The sequence below is a fragment of the Cynocephalus volans genome, chromosome 1 (genome assembly GCF_027409185.1).
Source record: "Cynocephalus volans isolate mCynVol1 chromosome 1, mCynVol1.pri, whole genome shotgun sequence".
In the NCBI taxonomy this organism is placed as follows: domain Eukaryota; kingdom Metazoa; phylum Chordata; class Mammalia; order Dermoptera; family Cynocephalidae; genus Cynocephalus; species Cynocephalus volans.
Window position 1 is genome coordinate 192,373,375 of NC_084460.1, and position 23,649 is coordinate 192,397,023.

Consider the following 23,649-nt stretch of genomic DNA (forward strand, 5'->3'; position numbering starts at 1 on the left):
GGTCTGGTCTTTTGTGTGCAAAAAGTTCATATGCACCTGTAGCAATAACAAAAATACATCTTGGATGACAATAACTCATATTTCCAAGTGATTAGCTCCCACATGTGCAGTACTATTGCCAGTACCCTAAAGTCTCTAATGTAGGCGATATTACCATCTACATTTTGCAAAGGAGAAAAGTGAGGTTTAAATGAGTCAAAGTAATTCAATAAATTAATGATGAGACTGAGATTCCTTCCTGCACATTTTAACTTCAGGGCTCAAACTTGAGGGTATCAAGAAAAAATTCCTGGGTACCTATCTCTTACTTAATTCATGGAATGGCATAGTGGTGGTATTAGCACGTAGTTTAGAAAAAAGAAATTCAAGTCTGGGCATCTTCTATACCTTAGGGTTAAAGAGATAAAAGAATGAAAACAGAATGAGTCCTCTATACCATCTGATCTTGTTCAACAGGTTTGGAGTTTAGATGTAGATCTGGGCCAAATTCCTAACAAATAATAAAAAAAATGTGCATATTATTAGAGTTTCCAGGATTCGTGCAGTAATTTGAAGGAGGTAGTTATTGAGAAATTTGAGCATTTGAGCCCAAATATCACTTTTTAAGTTCCACTAAATTCACTTTTTCTTTGACATCTAGTGTAACCGAACCAAGAAGTGAATGTTTTATATTAGTTGCTGTTGTTGCTAGTGTTCCTATTTAATGTGATCTTCTAGAGGGCATCAACACAGTTTGGCCATTTTATGAATATTAAGACAATCAGTCAGTCTTAAGCTCCTGTAATTTTCCAAGTATCTTTAGCTGGCACAAGAATAGAAATTCCCTTTCAGGAAGCTCACTTAACTTTAATATGAATTTCTAATTCAATGATGAATAAATAACAGCCATCAATTATTTTTAAAGAACATACTTAAAATTATAGTAGTAATAATATCTTGAACATTGCCTTTCTTCCAACAATCAAGATATTTTGCAAGACTAAGTCACTGATCCAGGGTATGGCACTTATGACCAAAGAGAATTTCCAAAATCAGGGTAAAAGTTACTACTATATAATCAAAGGATGGATTCCCTCACAGGAATGCCTGGTCAGTGTTGACTCAGTGCTTCTCTGTATCTGGCCATTGGAAAATTGTTTTTGTGTGCATGGATTCACTTTCATTAAAAGATTCACTTTTGCAGTCACTGACCACAACATTCCTCCAGACCCCCAAGCACCTATTCTCAAAGATAACCTTTTACTTAACCTTCTCCTTCATCCCATAGCCAGTCAGTCTTTAATTCCCACTGATCCATAACCTTTTACTCCTGTCCCTACGTTCATCTTATCACAGTTCTGCTGCAAACTGAGCTCTCTAGTCCACATCTCTTTCTTAACATGAAAGCACCCTTTTTAGGGTAGACTGCAGATCTTCACTTTCATGCTGTCATCCTGCTGGTAAAGGGATTCGAAAACTGTTTTTTTGTTTTTTTTTTCCTTTGTCATAACAAGTCAGCTCTGTTCTAAAAACTCTCAATGGCAAAGTCCCCCATCAATGAAATCACTTCAACTTTCATCTTATTCTCACTATAATTCACTACTGTATCCAACCATGTCTTTTTTCTTTCTCCTATTAGTCATGGTAATTTCTGCCTCAGAAACATTGCTCATGTTGTATCACTATATGAATGGCTCTCCCTCTTCTGACAGTCTATCCAAATCCTACCTTTTCATTGGTGGGGAAGAGGTTCTATAATGTGTTCATATTGGAATGTACACAGTGTCAATTAGATGTGAGTTCAAGTTTGTACTCTACCATGTTTCTCTATGATCTCCATAAAGTTCTTTAATAGTGCTGAGCCTCAGTTGGTAATAATTTTATATCACAGCGACCCATTACTTATGCTTGAGGTGGGGAGGTATTTGTTTATTCTCTTTTTCTTTTTCGCACATTAAAAAGTTATGTCAATGATTCTCAACCTTCTGAAAAAATAATTGTATCAAAACATTGTTTTTTACTGCAATGGAAGCAGAAGCCAGATTTGTTCCTAGGAAGACATTTAGAAATTGACGGGCATTCTGAGGCTACATTCAAGCCTTAAAAGTTTTATGAATATAAACAAAATTAATTAAGGGAGTAAGTGTTTTGATCTGGCACATTAATTATACATTCGGGCAGACTTTGACTGTAGAAGATTTGAATATGTCACAGAAAATATGAATATCTGAGCATGTTGATTAAAGAATGAATTATTGGTCGGTATTAGAAATGCTGTTTTATAGCACATACTACGTGTTGGGATTGAGAACTCTATCAGCTATCTCAATGTCCTTTAGTGTATCCCTAATGTTGTTTTATATATGCGCATTGCCTCTCTAACCTAATTTGAAATGCCTTATGAACTGAGATTTGTCCTTAACTTATTTTGTATAAACCACATTGAGGGAAATGATGCTGGACATATGTATATAATGGATGGATAAAATTGCTCAGGACTTAGAATGGGCTTGATTGAATTGCCGGAATGGTCTGGAGACAATATCTCTCCAGTCTCTATAAATTTGATAAATCATATTCATAAGCAAGATTTGGAAGTTCCATGCTCAGATTTTTAAAAATGTAGCACGTCCGTATCCCTGACTCCTCATAATTTGGTCACTGGTCTCTTGTGATTTCTGATATCTCATCTGAAATGGAAAGCTAAAGTAATTAAGCATCATTCTGGACCATTGTTTTCAACATTAATTTGAAAATACTCATTTGAATTTTTTATTTATTTGTCTATATTAGTCACATTATGACTTAGCTTTGGTCTCTGGTAAACTCAAATTTGAGGAAAAAGAACCGTTATATACATTTCACATACTGTGTTTTCAGAACTGAAATGGATCCAGACAACAGACATTTCTCAAACAGTTACTTTTATAAATGAATGTGTTTATCATAGTGAAAAGTGAATTTTAGAATTTTAGCTAGCTCAACAATCTCAGTAGAGTTTTGTCAAAATGGAAGTCCTGATCGACCTGTGCCTGAGAGCATTGCCTTCTTTCTGTGGTACTGCATTCTCAGGACTTCCTCCTCTTCCTCTCTTCTCACTGCCCTCAATCAATGCGAGATCCCTGATCTGATATATTTCAAGTGATTTGATAAATCCACTCTGTTCACTAGCCACCTGAATGCAGGAAGCATTGGAAAGTAGACCTAAAAGGAGATGACCAAAATTGGGCAAAGCATTCTCACGATGTCGTTGGTAGCGTAGTATGGTAGAAAGAGCTCAGACTCCTGTAGGCAGTGTTATTATGAGCACCACAGTCCTTTGTTTCAGGCGGATCTGGGTTTGTATCCTGTATCTCTGTAACCCTGGGCAAGGTACTTTAGATTGCAGAGCCTTAGTTTTCTCTGGAAAGTAATACAAAGTATCTAGTGTTGTCATTGTGAGGATTAAATTAAGTTATGCATTGCCCGGTTCATAGTAATACATACTAAAGGTTGTAGTTGGTTTTTGCTGCTGGTGTTTAGAAGCAGGACTGAGTTCTCAGCTACCTCACATGCCAACTATCTGATAAATAGAATAGTACTACTTGAAATTGTCATTACTATGTTCAATAAATCTGTTTCCTTCTCTGCCAGAAAATATTAATGATCAAATTATATGTTTAAAGTTCAAATAGGTAGGAAAAAAGCGAAAGTTCAAGAAGATGTTTTTATGTTTGTTTTATTGTTGTTGTTATTATTCATATACTTGTCAGTGACAGTGACTTTCTTTATTCTTATTTTCATAAGCCCCTAATTGACACAACACCTCCATACATATTAATTTTTCTGATAATAAGCTAATCAAGTCACATCTTTTATCCCTGGTGATTTGATCGGCATGCTAATCACCACAATCTACCACCTCCAAAAACATTTGTCTTTTGGTCAATTCACAACTATACAATCTATGTGAGTACATTCAGCATGGAGAATTTTTGCTAAGCCATGTATCACTTTGCTAAAATCTGGTTCATTTAATTAATATTGTAAACCTGTGCTCTACCACCCTGAGGAACTGCAATTCATTAACAGAGAAAATTTTATTTTTAGAAAAATTAAGGATTTATCTGATAATATACGAAAAAAAGTATCATTACACTGCAGTGAAATGTGCTTACAATCTTAAAATTGCTGAAAATAGTAACATGGCTTAGAATAGCTGGAAGACAGAAAAGATAATAGTCTCCATTTCTCTTTCACTCTGGAACTCTGGATAATTCAACCAACATTCCTATATGGCATGGGGTATTTAAAATAGAAAAAAAAAATTCTTGTTTCATTTATTCAGTAGCTATTTATTCACTATCTGTGATGTGCTAGACAGTGATCTAATTACTGGGGGCTAGGAAGAGTAGCAAGAAAACTTACAAAGTCCATGCCATCATCTAGCTTATATTCTTGTGAGAAAAGATAGATGATCAATATGTAAGAAATGAAATAAATAATAGTGTCAAATAATGAAAAGCACCATGAGGAAAATGCCACGAGGAAATGGGATAGAGCACCGACAGTAAGCGGGGTAAGGAGGAGGCTACTTCACCAGGAAGGGCCGCGGAGGAATTGAGAATTAAATGTTTTAAAGGAGGTGGCCACATGCAGATCATTGAGAAAGTGTTCCAGGAAGAGGCAAGAACAAATAGTTTGCTGACTGAAGTTCCGTTCACCCTAAAGTCCAAATGCATGCAGCGCATGTGAGGGAAAGGAGGGAGGCCGTGGCTGGAGTGAGCAAGGGGCAGAGTTTCAGGAGCTGAGGTCACAGCAGCATGAGCGATGACAAATGTTCCAACCCAGGAAATGTACTGGGGGGGAGTGATTCTGAACTTGCTGGATTGGATGTGGGATTTCAAGGGGGAAAAGAAAAACAAATAAAAGCAGGAGACAATGATGCCTGTGTTTTGGCTTGAATCATTGGGTGCATGGTGGCACCAGTACTCAAGGTGGAAAGACAAAGGAGAGTTTGTGAGTAGGGAAGAAGCAATTTTGTTTCCCCATGTTGATGGTCAGATCCCTGTTAGATATCCAGGTGGAGATTCCAGGGAAGCAGCTGCTATCTCTTCTGGAGCATGAGGGAGGAGATAGAGACATAAATTGTGAGATCATCAGAGAAATGATGGCACTTACACCATGTGACTAAATGAGAACACTTAGGGAGAGAAACTGGTAGAAAATACAAGGGTCTTGTGATCTGAAAAAAGGATGAGAATCCAGCAAAAGAGACTGAGAAAGAGAACTCATAGGGTAGTAGAATAACTGGAGAGATGTGTTGTTCTAGAAGTCTGGAGAATATGGATTTTTGAAAAGTGGAAATGGTCAACTGCAAAATAGCATAGAAGAGATCAAGTAATCTATGTATTAGCGATTAATCCCTGAATTTGGCCATTTGGGATTTTATGGATGATCTTTATGACACTCCTGGGTCATTTTGTTTTTCAGCCTGTAAACACATTATTTATATTACATTACATTACCTGGAAGAGGTTAAACTAATATTCCCAATTATCCATTTCCTTTTTGTAATTAGATTACATATTCATATCTTTTGCATTGTGACTTTGCTGGGACTCCAGGTAAGGTAGGCAAAGTATTTCTCTCATTGCAATGGGAACAAAGGCAGAATATACAGGGAAAGATACAAGCAGGTTAACAGTTATGGTTGGTGGTAGAAATACAAAGAGGTTATAATCTGAACCTCTCCTTTAAAACTTCTGTAAATTATGTTAGCAAAAATCTATACATACCCTGCTCTGTCATTCCCTGAAAAAATCCTTACCAAGGAAAGTAGCCTCAGCTCCGAAGGCTGGGGCTAGGTGTTGCTCTCCTGGTACTGGCCAAAGCCAGGTGTTCTAGGTATTCAGCAACCTGAGAAAAGTTCCCATATAAAACAAAGAATGTCTTTGTGTCCCACTTGTATTATCTAGGAATAGACTTTAGAAACCATAGACACAAAAGTGTTCAATGGCTCAACACAATATAGGCTTATTTTCTCATCACACAATAGTCCATGAAGAAGGTTCCTTGATTGATGATTTTCCTCCCCCCAGACCCTTTTCAATACATGGCTCCCACCCTCATGGAGCAGTGGTTCTCAAACTCTAGCAGGCATAGTACTGCCTGGAGGGATTGTTAAAACACTAAAATCTGGGTCCCATCCTAGAGTTTCCTATTAAGTAGGTCAGCAGTAGGGCTGGAGAATTTACATTTCTAACAATTTCCCCAAGTGAGAGCCTGCTGTTCTGAGAATAAGTTTTAGAACCACTACTCTGGAGCAGTCATCTTTCACTTCAGCTAGCCAGTGAGAGAGGAAAGATGCTTTGGAGGGATGTGATAGACATATTTCCTTTGCTCCTCTTTATCATATTTATCCTTCTCTAGGCTGCTTTATGTGCCAAGTGGCTGACCTACACCAAGGTGCCTCCCTGACCACTGGATTTCAGTTGGGCTCCACCAGTGAGGAAAGCAAGCAAGCAGTGAGAGGGTGAGGAGAGACTGGATTGTTGATTCGCCTCCCATTGGATTTGCTGCCAGCTGGCTGTGTCCACACCCCTGGTTCTATCTCCTGACAGATAGTCCCCTCTATTGGGCTGTCTCCTGTGTTTCTGGTCTTGTATTCTCCTCATGCCCTTCCAGGCTTAGGGAGTATAGGGACCTCCTTGCTACTAGCCCTGGGAGAAGCACTATCCTTCATGGCATCTTTATATCCTGTCTTTGCTTTTATAATCACATCATTAAACTCTTCTTAAATTACTCAATTGGATCATATAATTTATTTCCTGCATGAAATGTGACGGGTACAGGGAGAGCAAGCTTTCTTAAGAGACTTGGTTAAGAATGGCACACCTCCGTTCTGCTTTATTTCATTAGCTGGAATGCAAGTGATGTCAGGGAATGGGTTAGCTTTGCTTCCAGAAGGGAGAAGATTTTTTTTTTTTCTTTTGTGAACAGTCTTTTACAAACACACACACACACACACACACACACACACACACACACACACACACACACACACACACCTTTTGCTATGTCTGACTAGAAATCCATGTACGTGAAAACCATATAATTATGTAAACTTAGAATCTATTTTTTAAAATTTTTATTATTTATTATTAACATATTCTTTATACCCTTTCTTTATACACAATCTATCACTACCCAAACACCCTCTCTACTTCCCCCTCATCTCTAATATCCTTAGGTTTGCTCTTTCCTTCTGAAACTTCAATATATTGTTGTGGTCAACATGATCTTATATACAGAAAAATCTATAGATTCTACTAAAAAATGCTTAGAGCTGATTAACAATTTCAGTAATGTTGCGGGATACAAAATCAACAACCAAAAATCAGTAGCATTTTTATATTCCAGTAATGAACTAGCAGAAAAAGAAATTAAGAAAGCAAGCCCATTTACAATAGTCACCAAAAAAATAAAATACCTAGAAATCGATTTAACCAAGGAGGTGAAAGATCTCTACAATGCGAACTACAAAGCACTGCTGAAAGTAATTAAAGAGGACACAAAAGTATGGAAAGACATACATACCATGATCTTAGATGGGAAGAATTAACATCATGAAAACGTCTATTCTACCCAAAGCAATCTACAGATTCAATGCAATCCCAATCAAAATACCAATGACATTCTTCATGGAAATAGAAAAAGCAATCTTAACATTCATATGGAACAGCAATAGACCCTGAATAGCCAAAACAATCCTGAGCAAAATAATAAAGCTGGAGGTATAACACTACCTGTCTTCAAATTATATTACACAGCTATTATAACCAAAACGGCATGGTGCCAGCATAAAAACACACTCAGATCAATGGAACAGAATAAAAAACCCAGGAATCAACCCACATATTTACAGCCAAATGATCTTTGACACAGGCAACAAGAACATATATTAAGGAAAAGACTGCCTCCTCAATAAATGGTGTTGGGCAAATTGGACATCCACATGCAGAAGAATGAAACTTGACCTGTACCTCTCACCATATACCAAAATCAACTCAAAATGGATTAAAGACTTAAATATAAACCCAAAGCCATAAAATTGCTAAAGGAAAACATAGGTGTAACACTCCAGGAAATAGGACTGGCAAAGACTTTATCAATAAAAGCCCAAAAGCACACACAAGAAAAGAAAAAATAAACAAATGGGATTATATCAAACTAAAAAGCTTCTGCACAGAAAAGTAAACAATCAGCAGAATGGAAGCACAACCTATAGAGTGGGAGAAAATATTTGTGAACTATACATCTGACAAGGGACTAATATCCAGAGTATACAAAGAACTTAAACAAGTATATAGTACAAAAACAAATTACCCAATTAAAAAATGGGCAAAGGAGATGAATAGACATTTTTCAAAGGAAGACATACAAAAGGCCAACAGGTACATGAAAAAATGCTCAGTGTCACTAGTCACCAGAAAAATGCATATTAAAACTACATTAAGATATCATCTCACCCCAGTTAGACTGGCCATTATTAAAAACACTGAGAATAGCAAATGCTGGTGAGGATGTGGGGAAAGGGCAACCTTTCTACACTGCTGGTGGGACTGTAAATTAGTAAAACCATTAAGGAAAACCATATGGATGTTCCTCAAGTCCTACCTATAGAACTGCTACATAATCCAGCAATCCCACTAATGGGTGTGGAATATACTAAAAAGCATATGTACTTCACAGGGCATGGGATTACAAAAGCCTTGCTGCTTCAAATATTGACTTTGCGGAGGACAGGAAATTTTCTTCAGGCTATAAGTCTCTGTTGCAAGATAAGGATTGTGGCACAGCAGGTTGCTGGCTCAAAGACAAACAGTTACTGATTGTTATGTAAAGATAATGAGAAATTGCTGTTAAGAAGGAATGTTTGCTGAGATCAGACTGTTGTTGATAGGACCACTTAATTGCCTTACTGGAATGTCATCTGACTTGTTTCACTGAAAGTTACCAGCCTATATTGTTAAACTATACCCCACCTTTGTTCTCTTCTTTTAACTTCCTGGTCTGGAAAATAAATGCAGGAAGAGAACCCAAATTTGGTGTTAACTTCCCAAGGAACGAATGCCTCTCTCTTGAGGGTTCCGGCAGGAGATTAACCACTTTGGGGCCTCTCACTACTCAGCAGAGATGGGCTTTGAGTAATCCTTTGTGTCTCTGTCATCCAGGGGAAGTGGGGTAAGAAATCTGTGGTAGGCGAAGCAATGCAAAGCAACAATGGGTTGCATTAGTCCTTTTCTGTTGCTTATAACAAAATACATGGAACTGGGTGATTTATAAAGAAAAACCAAAAGAAAGGGGTAACAGGCCCCAAACAAGTCCAAAACTCAGCAGGGCAGGCATTAAATCTCAAAGCTGGCAAATCAGGTACCTTAAATCCATGTTCAACCTCCTTGGCAAGCTGGTATAGGGGTTGGGTCCCCAAGTCCTTGGGCAGCTCTACTTCTATGGATTTCCTGTTCTCAGGCCACACTTCAGCTGTCCCAGGCTGGTGTTCCATGTGAGTAGCTCCACAGGCCTGTAGTCTCCAAGGTGGTCCTGCTCTCGTGGCTCCACTGGGCATGGCGCTGATGGGGTTTCTCTGCTGCAACTCTGACCCCACTTCTGGTAACAATTTTCTGTATTAGCCTATTTTTGTTGCTTATAAGAAAATACACAGAATTGTGTAATTTATAAGAAAATTAAATTTATTTGCTTACAGTTTCTGAGGCTGGGAAGTCCAAAGTCCATGTGGTGGTGGCAACAGTGACCCAGGGGTCTCACACTCAGGATGGTGGAAGCAGAGAGAGCAAGAGACAGAGTCTCTTCTTCTATTAAAGCCCCCAGAAGCATGCTCCTGACTACCATTTTAATCCATTCACTATTGCACAGTCCTACCATCCAACCACCTCTTCAAGGCTCAACCTTTCAATTACCATAATAGGATTTCCCACCCTCTTAACAGTCACACTGGGGACCAAGTGTCTAATACACAAAACTTAGGGGACACAATTCAAGCTTCAATGAGTTTTGGGGGGACATAATTCAGTCCACTACATGGATATATATCCACAGGAATGGAAATCATCCTCTAGAAGGGACACCAGAACTCCCATGTTCATTGAAGCTCTATCTACAATAGCCAAAATAGGGAGCCAACCTAAGTGTCCATAGACAGATGACTGGAAAAGAAAGATGTGATATATATACACAATGAAATACTACTCAGTCATAGAACCTAAATATTTTACATATGCACAAACAAATATTTTTGATAATTGGCCTAGATTTTTCTAGAATTCACACTTGGTAAATTGAGGGGAGAACATGCATTGTTTTATTCATAACTTTACCAAGAAATACCCATTATTTCAAGAACTGTCATCAACAACAGCAATTATTTTTGAGTCTCCAAAACAAGACCAGGAAATCCTGTCATTTGATCACTTTATTATGTATTCTAGTGTAAGTTTGCCTAAGTATTTATGTATTGAACTATGTATTATCTTATCTTCTTCTTATTAAAGATGGTAAATTCAATTGATTTTTGTTTAAAATTTATATGTTCTTAGGTAAGCTGTTTTATTATATTATGGTTTAAATTATAAGTAAAACTATGTGTTACAAAAGAAGGCATTGGGCTGAGAACATATTTTATAAAGAGAGAGACCTTTTGAAAGACATGTAGTCTTTTATAGTCACGCACATGTGGAAAACTGAAGAACTGATCGAATAAATCATCATAGTTAGTAAAAAGAGGAAAGTGGACATGTGTGTGATGTGCAAGTGACAGGTGGATGGAAGCCACCAGTCACTCCAGCCCCATGATGAGATGGTGAGGCTGTTTTCATAAAGTCTCCCAAAGGCAGAAACATGTGTACGCTGCCTTTGTTAGTGAGCCTTATGACCTGCCCAGCCACAGACAACTGTTCCTAATGTGAGCAAGTTTGAGTCTTGAGAACAATTGGAAAAGGTCCAGAGGCAGGAGAAAGATCCATTTGTGTATTCACTAAACAGCACAATTTTAGTGACAGCCTAAACTATTAGTAATAAAGCTTGGTGATATAGCATATTTTCCTCCTTCTACGATGTGCGTATTTTCTTGGAAATTAGGACCCAATATGTAGGTAAAATATTTATCCTTCACAATAACAGAAAAGGAAGAACTACCAGAGATTAAACACCCACTCACACCCACACCCACACACCCACACACCCTGACTGCTAAAGGATAGCATCCACATTTATTAATAATATCAAATTTTCACGTTATTTAGAGCCTAGTGGGTATTATAATGTGTTCTCACATTACATTCTTCATTTCTTCCTCACAACAGCCTTCTGAGATAGATATTTTTATATTTAATTCTATGCTAAAGAACAATGTGAAATTAGAGGACAAATAAAATAGCCCAATACTGCTAAATTGGTAAAGCATGGAGTAAGGAATAAAGATTTAAAATTTTGACATCTGTTCTTGTACCACAAGGGATTTTTCACTGTGCACTGAGCTGTGCCAGAAACTTTTGAGATGATGAAAGAAAGATGTGGCCTTGGATTTGATTAAGCAGGCCAGACAGATTACATAAAATATGGAATATTTATCCTCATTTCCAACCATCCTTCAACTATCTTTATTTGGTTTTTGTCACCATTACATCGACAAAATTGTTTACCAATATATCCTTTTTTGATAATTAGTAGAACAATTTTTCTTCTTCGTTTTTACTTGATCTCTGAAGTCTTTACCTTGCAAATTTTTGAATATGTATATGTAGGTACATTTTTTCTCATCTGCACACACTCTCCTTGGGTGCTCCTAACTATTCTGAAGGTGTCAACCACCACCTACATTCTGGTGACACTTATAATTCCCTCTTGAGCTCATGATCTCAATGTCCAATTGGTGACTCAACATCTTCTCTTAGATATCTTATGCACTTCCAGCTCCATGTGTCCAAAATGTAACTCTTCAGTGTGTTCCTCCCAGCCACACCTCAACATAGATACATACTTCACCCAACCTGTAGCTCTTCTCTCATTTACTTATTCAGCATTACAAACTTATTCTTATAATCTGGAAATTTGAGGTACATCCTGGCTTGATATTTTACTCAAACCAACCACTACTTCCTATGTTAATGATTGTAGCTCCTATTTTTTAATGTTCTTCTCCTTCTCTTTTTTACACTACCACTACATAGTTAAACCCACCATCATCTCTTAAATGATCTACCTGAAATACTAATTTTCATGATTCCAATATTTGCATTCTCTGATCTATTATCCATGCTATGGCTAGAGTGATATGTCTTAACTAAAAGTCTGACAATGTTACGCCCCTGTCATCACAAACAATTACAGTCAGGCATACAGAGGAACGTGCAGAGGGCATATTGTGCCATGTTCTCTCTCGCTCTTTGGCTCATCCATACTATGCTCTCCTCTTCTAAAAGCCTTTCATAATTCCACTCTTCCTTTGGCATACAGCCCAGACAAAACATCCTCTGATCTCATCAGTTTGGGGATGTTTTTCTTGCTCATGGGCTTATTATTATTATGGTGTTTTGATCTCCATTTTAATTAAATGTGTGTTTATCTCACTTATTCAACTCTAGTCAACCTGAGTGAAGGGATTGTATCTTATATATCACTGTGACTCCAGAAGCTAACAGTGTCTGACACATAGAAGACGTTCAGTCCATATAATCAAAGAATATAATAATAAAGACTCACTGTAAATGGATGAGTGTAAGTAGAATACAGATAGAGTACATGTAGTTACATGTAATAGTGCCACACTCCTTCTTAGCTTGGCTTGGCTGGCTACCCTATAGCAATGCTGCTCCCCACACATCTGAGTGATGTAGCTTTACTGAGAAAAGTTGTTATCAGAGACATCAAAAGACTCATCACTGTAGGAGTGTCATGGAAGGAGAGACCTTTTCACACGAGTTACTTTACTTTGAGACTCTATCTCAGTTAGGCAGACAGACATGCACAGGAACATAAAATACTACTTGTATTGGAATGAGTGTCTCCCCCAAACTTAATCCCTACTGTAACTGTTGAGGGTGGGAAGTCATATTATGGTGATTGAAAAGTGGAGCCTTGAAGATGTGATTAGATTGTGAGGACTGTACCCTCATGAATGGATTAATAATGATGGTCACGAGCATAGTTCTGAGGGATTTGAATGGAAGGCACATGAGAGTCTCTTTCTGCTTCCGCCATCTTGCATTGTGATACCCTGTATCACTGAAGCCACCACCAAGGAAAACCTTCACCAGATGTGTTCCCTGATCTTTGGACATCCCAGCCTCTGAAACTGTAAGCAAGAAATTTTGTTTTCTTGTAAATTACCTAGTTCCAGGTATTTTGTTATAAGCAACAGAAATGGACAAATACATTACTGCTCATTTCATGGAGTTGTTGTGAAGAATAAATGAGATGGTGGATAAACTTACAAGGTGAAAGGAACTTAACAAAAGTATTTATTTATTTTGCAACATCACTACAAAAGTTTACTAGTTCAACCATTTTGATGGAAATCAATTTTGATAATGTAAGTTGTAAATTTAATCATTCAATCAGTTAAATGTATTCCTCTAAATTAACTACAGGGCATCAGCTCAACTGTGTAAGACCATATTTCCACTGAGCCAATAATAAATTTTAATCATTTATAACTTCAGTAATTTATGATGTGCATAGACTTCAGGAATTTCCCTGGAACACAATGTCTGGCTTAAAACAAATGTGCAGTAACTGAAGTTTACTTTTTTATTATTATTTATTGCTAGATAATATTAATAGATAATATTTAATGTTTTACAACCATTCAATATTCAAGAAATATTTTTTGCTTTTATTAAGGTATGGTTTCAAGTGATGGTTCACATTTATATTTTCCTAATTTCACTCTGTAATTTGGAAAAATCTTAAAATTGGGGGGAATAAAATATGTTATTACTGTATTTTCTTTATATATCTTCAGGACACAGTTCTAGTTCCTAAAATGTGTGTGTGTATGTATGTATGTGTATGCAGTAGAAATAATGCAGAAGAAAGAGAAATAATAAGAAATGTGCTAAATTGATTATCTATGGCTAAAAATTTAGGAAAGTTTCCTGGGTCAGAAATTAATGGTATAGTCATGGTTTTAGGCTGACACTATAACTTGAACATTGTTTTCTTTTTCTCCCAGGACATGGTTTGATGGACTCCAAGGGCAAAGCCAGAATCTAACATATATTAGTTTGCCCGCAGTGACTTTCCTAATGACCTTCAGAAATGCATATATGCCCTTGATATGCAAGTCATTGTTCCTCTGATGAGGAAAGGTCAGTAGCACAGTTGCTTCTCATATTCTTCTTGTCTGTTGCCCTGTAAAAGAGGTTTGGTCTTAAATGAGTACGTAGGTGAACATATAACATAAGCAATATCTGAAAATTAAGTTATAAACTTTATGTGGCCTGAAGATCCTCCACGGCTGTTTTTGGCTGGCATGCCCCACTATATAATATAGAGAAGAAAGAGATCTAAAGATATGAGAAGAAAATGAGAGGAAGTAAAGTCCACGGGTCACTAGATCAATGGGTTCCAAACAATTAGAAAACTGTGTTCCCTAAGGTAGATGCCTATGCCTTAGGGGAAAATAAAATGAATTATATCAAATACCTAAATAAACATATTTTGAAATATAAATCTCTTGGGGGAGTATAGCATATTAATAGTGCATTTCTTTTTAAATGTTTGCTTACTTTTAATTGTGAAAAAAGTAAAAACATAGCACCCAAAAGAATAATAGAGTAATATAAAATCAATTTTTCATTAGTAAAAACAATAGAAACTGTATTTAGATTATCTCTTATTTTTATCAATGTAGCCTATTATTAGTATCACAATTCATTTAGAGCCAAGGACCCAGGTAAAAAGAGCAATGTCTGTTCATGTCTAATAGAAACCACTCCCATTTAATAAATTACTTTATTTTTTTTTTTATTTTTTTTATTTTTTTTTTGTCTTTTTTCATGACCGGTACTCAGCCAGCGAGTGCAATGGCCATTCCTATATAGGATCCGAACCCGCGGCGGGAGCGTTGCTGCGCTCCCAGCGCCGCACTCTCCCGAGTGCGCCACGGGCTCGGCCCAATAAATTACTTTAATTAACTCAGCCTTGACATCTGGTAAGTCACTACTCTATTTCCCACTTTACCTAAAGTGATTTCGTAAAATGAACAAAATTCTTGTAAAGTGCTTATTTTAGGTAACTATTTTGATGGGTAAGTCACAAATATGGTAGGTTCAGTCAATCAAGTGAAATAATGAATTTCTACCAAACCCACCATAAGGCATTAGCTTAATTGAGTAGGAGTAGCAGCGACAACAGAGACAATCTATCTCTCAGTTAGAAAGCAAAAAAAAAAAAAAAAAAAAAAAAAGTCTTATCTGATTCAGCCTTGCTTGGCAAGCTTGACTTCCAATTACAGTCACTGCTGGCAAACACGTCCTTCTAGCATCAGAGAAGAGTGCAAAGTCTAAGGAAAGTATTATTATGCAGATCTTGATTCAAATCCGAGCTCTAGCTCTTCCCAGCTGTATAACTGAAGTATTTCCATCATTTTTCTCACCTGTGAATTGGCATTTGAAACTATCAGTTACTGAGCACTATTATAAAGATTGAATTTTACACATGTATAAAGAACTTGGCTCCCTTGGAGTATGCAAAGAGCATGTATATTTTCTTACTTTCTCCTTTTCACCTCTTAAATTTTTCTCTTTATTCTTCATGCTGAAGCCACCTAAAATTAGTTGAAACTGGTTTATTTTCCCTATCTCAAGTTGTTTTATGAGTTGTCCTGTGGGATGTAGGCTGCGCATACACAGAGAGAAGGTCCTTGTCCTCCAGATGACCTTGAACACCACAGGAACAAAAAAATCTTTTTGTGGAACTCAAAAACCAGAAGCTGAAACACTGGAGCCCTTTTGGAAGTGAGCAATCCATCAGCAAAGAATATCAGGCATCCAGAAGTTTCATCACCATAGAGGGCCTGATTCAGAGTTAGGCAATCAGTTTTGCCTCTTTATCATGTATGGCCTCTCTTGGAGCAACCCAATCCACTTTTGTCCCATCATATGTCCTGACTTGGAGCTAGCAATCAATCTTGCCTGGTACCCCTTAATACCTGCCCAACCCCTGGATTGGAAAGACAGCTTTGACAGCATCTTGCCTCCTGTCCCTTTCCAGAAAATAAAGCCTTTTATTTTCTTAAAGATTGGTGCCATAATATTGGTTTCTTTGTGCATCAAGCATTGAGTCTTTGGTGGGTAAAATTCATATGAAATCCTACCCTGTACACATAACTGGTCTTGGCTTTTGTGTTCCTTTGTTATGTATAGACATATAACCTGCCTTATAACTGTAGTACTTGCCCACACCTCCCACTACACAATGAGCTTCTCAGCATTGAGGATGGCCTCTCTTCCCCTAGAACATTCCTGGGTATAGATTAAAGAATCTTTGCAACACCCTACTGACCTGAGAATCTTTCCAAAGCACAGCTTAATTTTGTGAATCTCTTGCCTAAGAATAAAATACAATTAAGATACTCACTCCCTATTCTGGCTACTAAACAATGCTCTATTCCTAAACTGAACAATAGATAAACAGGGGCATTTCATCATCTAGCTCCAACATATCTTTGCATTTGGCCCTTTTCAAGCTTCCAGAATCCAAGTAGTCAGAGCATTGTTAAACACTCGTGAATTCACTTTTGCTTTTGTACCTTGAAGTACTTTCCCACCTCCTAGGATTTCCTCTCCAACAAGCTATTATCCAAACTCTAACTACTCTTTGAAATCCTGACACTTACCTCCTCCATGACATTGTGCTCTATTTCCTTCACCTATCCACACAAGAAGTAATCAAATCCATCTCTGAATTTTGTATTCCCTTAATTATATAGCTGTCTGTATTAGTTGTCTGTTGTTGTAAAACAAATAACTCCCAAAATTAGCAGCTTAAACAACAGACATTCATGATCTCACAACTTTTCTGAGGATAGCTAATCAAGGATGGTTATCTCAGGGGATTTGGCTCAGGGTCTCTCATGAGGTTGTCATTTAGGTGCCAGCCAGGGCTGTAGCCATATGAAGGGATGGAGCTTCTCTCCCCAGTTCACTCATATGGCTGTTAGTAGGAGGATTTCATTCCTCACTACATGGGCCCCTCCAATAGGCATGACACAGCAGCTGGCTTCCCTTAGACCATGTGTGTGATCCAGCAGTAGAGAAAGAGCATAAAAAAGAGAGCAAAACAAAATGCATGGTGCCTTTTATAAGCTAATCTTGGAGTAGCATACCATCACTTGTGCTGTATTCAATTGACTACAGAGACCAGTCCTGGTACAATGTGGGAGGAAACTAAGCAGGGTGCCATCTTGGAGGCTGGCTGCCATCTTACTGATGGATATTATGCCTTTATTCTTGCATCATAATTGTGACTGCAAGATTTTCCTGTACATGAGATCTCTTTCTGTGTGAGACCCTTGACAGTTTATACCTTGTCTTTTTTTATCTTTATATCTTCTTGTATGAGGGTACTTCAAAAAGTTTGTGGCAAAATAGAATTGGAAGATAATATGAACATTTCCATGAACTTTTTGAAGTGCCTAGTACACTTACATAGTGTCTAAAGTGGTGCTGAATAAATGTTTATTAAATTAATTAAATTAAATCAGTACTTCATGAAACTAAAGAAAACATTCTGCCTTTTAAGTTCAGGTCATCAGAATGTACCCAGTTTTAAGTAAAAATACAAAATGCAAAACTATAATCAAAAAAAATGCAGAGGAATTTTTATAAATTCACAAGGACATTTGGAGGTGAGGAAAGGCTTATCTTTACTTTTCTGGCTTTCAAAATAAAGTTGTGAATTTAAATTTAGTATTGTTCCCAGCTGTAAAAGTACTAGGTGAAAATAAAACCCTCCATTCTTTGCCAAAACACCTACCAGCTATTTACATTCGAAGTGCATGCAAATTAAAGAGAGGATGCAAATAGAAATCTATTGTACACAAATAGTGGTCACTTAACAAATTATCCTTCAGCCACCATGTAGGCAGAGGCTGGACAGAGACATGATTATATCTTTATCTTTGGATTTATGTTTTCATTTTTCACAAAGCTCTTTTCCTGTTTTCTATTTGGCTTTATAAGAAGTTCCTGAAGAGAATCCTGATTTACCTTTTTCATAACTCCACAGGCCCTAATTAAATATCTGCTCCATAAACTTTCTTATACAATCATTATCAGAAAAAGAATGGAATCTAGTTGAATGGTTTGCACTGTTATATCAGGCAGATTACTAAATTACTAATCCTCTCTGAGTTTCAGTTCCTTGGTTTGTAAAAAAAAAAAAAAATTATACAGATTTTGACTGCATTTAATTATTACACTGAAATTAATGGTGATGTCAAACTGCCTGAGCTGTAGATTTCTACCACAAGTCCTTCCTTCACACAGCAAGTATGCAATACATGCTTACTGAACTCAAAATGTTAATATGTTTGTTTGCTTTTTTTGTTTAAAAAGCATGCTTGTATAGTAAGATTCAATCATAATAGATGTTTAAAAGATACTTCTAAAGGGCTTAGTGATGTATGTGTGTTTTTTTTTACTTGTAGTAATGTTTATTGTATCCATAGGTTTTAACCAGGTCACATATAACTTTCAAGTTTTTGTAGTATGTTTTTGGTACTTTCTACCAAATATTTTCCTCCCAGATCCCAGTTCTGATTCTCTCCTTTTTCCCCATTTCTGCCAAGTCACACCAAAGTATTAAGTAGTAACTAAAGTACTTATTGGTAAGAATAAGGAGTCCCTCCTGTACCAGACATTAGTCAGACTCTGAGTTCTCCTTTCAACTAAGGCTCATCTTTGGCCTACCAGGGGTAAGAATGCATTATATGTGTTTATCAAGGATCCCCTTCCCTTGGGGTCTAGTAATTTTCCATCCACTGACTCCCTCACTCTGCTCCTTGGCTTTATGTCCCCAGCTGTCTTTGCTGTATTTGGAGTTGAGTTCAATTCTATACTGAAGTCTCTCTCTCCTGCTGCACTAGCTTGAATAAAATCTGTCTTGCCATTTTAACAAGTGTCTGGAGTAAAATTTCTCTTTTACACTTATGGCAAAAATAAAAATGCTTGCATTTTCCTGAAGAACTTTTGGCAAGAAGCTTCCAGATTTATAGACTGTATTCCTAAATTGGATTCTGTCAGTTTCCACTCAGAATCTATTATTTACATTACTGCCAATGCATTTGAAGGAGAACATAGTCACCTAAGATTTTGTACCATCCAAAGATGTTGGGAGATCCTGAGCCTTGGGGTGTGACATACAAACATTCAAGAGAAGGAAGAGTGGGAATTCTTGAGAAAATATAATAAAAACCAAAATCTTCTTTCAACTCAGAAAAAGTCTCCACAAAAGTAGAAGAGAAAGAAAACAGTTTTATTACTGAATAAGCATTAAACTGGAATATAATGAGGCAATCATCACAGGCAATCTACAAAAGAGATTGCAAAGACAAAGAAATCTCACTCTTTCATGTTGCATGGACAGAACCCTTTCAGTAAAGGAGGCAGGTTTTACAATTTGGAGTTAGGTGACAGCTGAAGTTAGGCCCATCTCCTCTTAACTCCTCCAAGGAGATAAAGCTTTATCTTTCTTTATGCTTACATTTTAAAGCAATATTCTCAGGTACTTGAGGAAGCATTTCTGAGTTGTGAAACTATTTAAGAGGATTATTTAGCCGTTAAAAACTTTTACATACATTTTTAAAGGGCAGAGAAATAAAGTTTGAAAGAAAAGAGAGAAGGGGATAAGCCTTTTCCCTTATTCTCAACAGAGAGAAATAAACCTCTTATTTTTAGTTCATATTTGCCTGTATACAATGCCATAAACATACTTGAAAACACTACAGCCAGTATCCCATGTAAAATTACCATCTAGCAATGAAAAAAAAAATTAAAGTACTTATGAATAATATTACTGCAACATTACTAATAGCAATTATTTATTAAACTTTACTATGTCTTAAGAAGTTTGGTAACTGTTTTACAAAATATTGTCTCCTTATCTAAACCTCACAGTAATATCATGATTTTCATAAACACAGCCAGGTCTCTGATAATTGCCCAGTGTTCCTCTTCCTGTCAGCCAGTTTCATTTGTCAAAAGGTTGTGGGGTTTGTGCCCATGTGTGTTTGTAAGGAGGTTTGTGATAAGCTTTAGAAGAGTGTGGTTTTCCCTCCTTGAGGTGTAAAATTTGAAGTTGTTCTGAAGAACACACCTCTCTAGCTCAGATGTTGAATAGAGCCTTCTCAAATAAAACATGTTTCAACCCATTCATTTTAATTAAAATGGATGACCATTTTTTTTTCATACATATGGGAATTCTTTATTTTTAAAATATGTCCACATAAACATATCCCATTTTATATAATTTTAGATTTGAGGAAAATCAAATCAATCAAGTTTCTTTTTAATTCTGGAAAATCACCTGTTAAAATAATGGTAAACATATGCATTTAAGTGAATAAACTAATGATCCACAGGACTGCTAAGAAAGCTGAGAATTAATTGGATTTTATACTCACTCATGATAAATCCCTTGATTCTGCAGGCAGTGACCAAAGATACATTTGCTTTTATCATGCAAGATAATGGGATTACCAGCTAGAGTAAGTCTTTAATCTTTGTTATTAAGTCAGGTGAATACTCAGGAAATACACTAGGTGAGCTTAAAATGTCGAGAGAGAGAGAGAGAGAGAGAGAGAGAGAGAGAGAGAGAGAGAGAGAGAGAGGTAAAGCCTACAGTGTTAGATTGCCTATGAGGGGAATAGAATTAACTGTAAGCACATGTGCATAGTTGAAAATAATTTCTAGCCATGGTTGCAAGGTGTAATTTTAAAGTTGGTTGTCTAAGGCAAATAATTGACATGTATAATGAGCTACTTAAATTGTGTTCTTTCATATCTACCCCTTTGATTGCAATATGATGTATTGCTTTTTCTCTGTTCTTCCACACATATTAATTTAGCTATAAAAAGGAATGAAGATAATAATTTTTTGATTTTTAAATGAGAAAATGAATGCACTCCTATTTTGATTTACATTATTTTCCTTTAGTATTATTTTTACTTCCTACTTTAAACCATGTGTATTTAACTAGCAAATTTGCTATAGGACAGCTTTGAGCAACTGACTTCTGTTTATTGAGTTATCTGAAAATCTGTGTGTTTTTAATAAATGCATTTTGTCATTCTTGATAAACGTTTTGTTTTTCATATAATTATTAGCTGGCATAAAACGTATTATTCTATGTCAAAATAAGGTGAACTCTTTAAGAAGTCAACTTGCAAAAAGCATTCAAAATTTTCTATTTGTAGAAATAAAATAGACCTACCTAAAATAGAAAGACATGAATGATTTTGGAATCTTGACTAAATCTAAAAACAAAACAAAACAAAACAAAACAATCCAAAAAAACTTCAATGCAGATATTGTTATCTTATTTTTCAGTTAATGCCATTTAGGCTCAGAAAGGTGAGCTTCTCTGCCTGAGGTCACATAGCTAGTAGCTTGTGGACCCAGGAACACAAGACAGGTACAATTCTCTTAACTCTCACAATAATCCTGTGGTTACTGATTCTAAACCCTCCCCCAAAATATTGCCTGTGACACCTTCTTCAGATCAAGAATATTTGAATCTCACACAAATCTTTTCCTAAGGTTCATTTCCTACATATGGTAGACAAAAAATTTTATTTGATAATGAACTTGAGTGTCACAAAGACACAAGGTCAAATATATACACAGTGTTACACAAGTAAATATCTTATATCAATAGACATTTCTAAGTCAGGTGTCACCAGAATCTGCAACAGTGACACAGAGTTCTGCCAGATGTACATCTCCAACATTTTAAGAAAAAAACATTTTGAATGTAGAATTCTGCACTTGACCAAATTATTAATCTTGAAGATAGATTAAAAATATTTTCAAAATGACATGGTTTAAAAAATTATGTATATAGATGGGGTTCAGGAAATGCTACCCCAAAATACAGCATCTTGGCATTTGAGGAAAACCATAGAATCAGAAAGTTTCCCTGCTCTTCCCTCTACCCTTGTCTCTTGAGGCAGGTCATAAGACCCTTATTCAAGAGGTGCCCTCTGTATACCTGGATGGAAGGACCAAAGACACAGAGAGGCTGTTACAGAACAGACTTCAACAGAGAAGCAGTCAGCACTCAGAGGGTTGGAGAGTCAGGTATTTATTATGCAGGTGGGTCCAGACAAGCTAATGCTTGAAAATCTGTACCCCGAGCTCAGATCTCTCAAAGTTTTTAAAAGTGGACTCCTCTAGGGTTTTTATATGTTTTTCTTTTTCTTTTTTTTTTTTTTTTTTCCATTTCTCAGCATTCACTAGGCTAACACAGTTAAGTGAGTTTGGTTACAGAAGCCAAAAATGCTAGCCATGATTAGAGGCCAGACTAGTATATTGTATAACAAGCAAACATTGTTTCAAAGACAAAATATTACTTCAAGGACAAAACAGTCTTATGAGAAAATTATTTTGGCATTTTCCCAACATTTACCCCCTTTGATGCTCTCTATAAACATTTGAGTGAGCATCACCTTATTCAACAGTGTTTTGGAGGTCTAAGAGAGGCTTGAGGGAGGTGTAATCTGTTGAGGCTAGCAGGCTACTTGAAGTTTTTCTCTTGACCAGAGTTTCTAAGGTGGCATGAATGCAACGCATCAACAGACGGAGTAGGCAGGGTAAGATCAGGCTGATACCTAACATGAATAGGACTGCTTCTATCAATGTTTTGAACCCTCCAAACATATCAAACTAGTTACTGAAAATTCCCTTGAAATTTATTCCCAACTATATTTGTATGGGAACATAAGCTAATTTTGTTAATTTCAGAATAAAATTTAACAGTCTCAACAGGCGGAGAGAACAAAGAAAGGATTAATTTAAAAGGCACACTGCCACCATGAGATGCCTAAGAAACATCCTGTTGACAGGAGATAAAAGAATGTTAGTAATAGATTTTCTATTTTATTCCAATCTTTTGGGGCAACTGCTGCCAGTCCTATAGCAAATAGCAAGGCAAGCAATACAACAAAAACTAAAGGCAAGGGGTGACATATGCTTATCATTTCATAAAACATTATCAGTGTACTCGTTATGTCCCACAGTAACAAAATCCTCAAGCTTCAGCTGTGCATGGATCAGCCAGCCTCTGGAGTGGCTGATACATGGCTCATTGATTTCTCAGGCTTCAGCCATGAACAGGCTGGTCAGCTTCTAGATTAGCAGGATGTCTGTGGAACTGGACCGAGCGGGTTGGAGGGATCAGCTTTCATGGACCATGAGATGGCATCTTCAACGGAAGCTGCCTGCTTCACCTGCATATGATAGATCCAGGGGATTAAAACTGTAAATTTAACTGCAGTAGGAGTAGTTAGTACAACTATGTGTGGCCCCATCTAAGGTGGCTTTAAAGGAGCCTTTTTTTAGCCTTTTACCCATACAGGGTCATCGGGTTGGAACTGATGTGCCCAGCTTT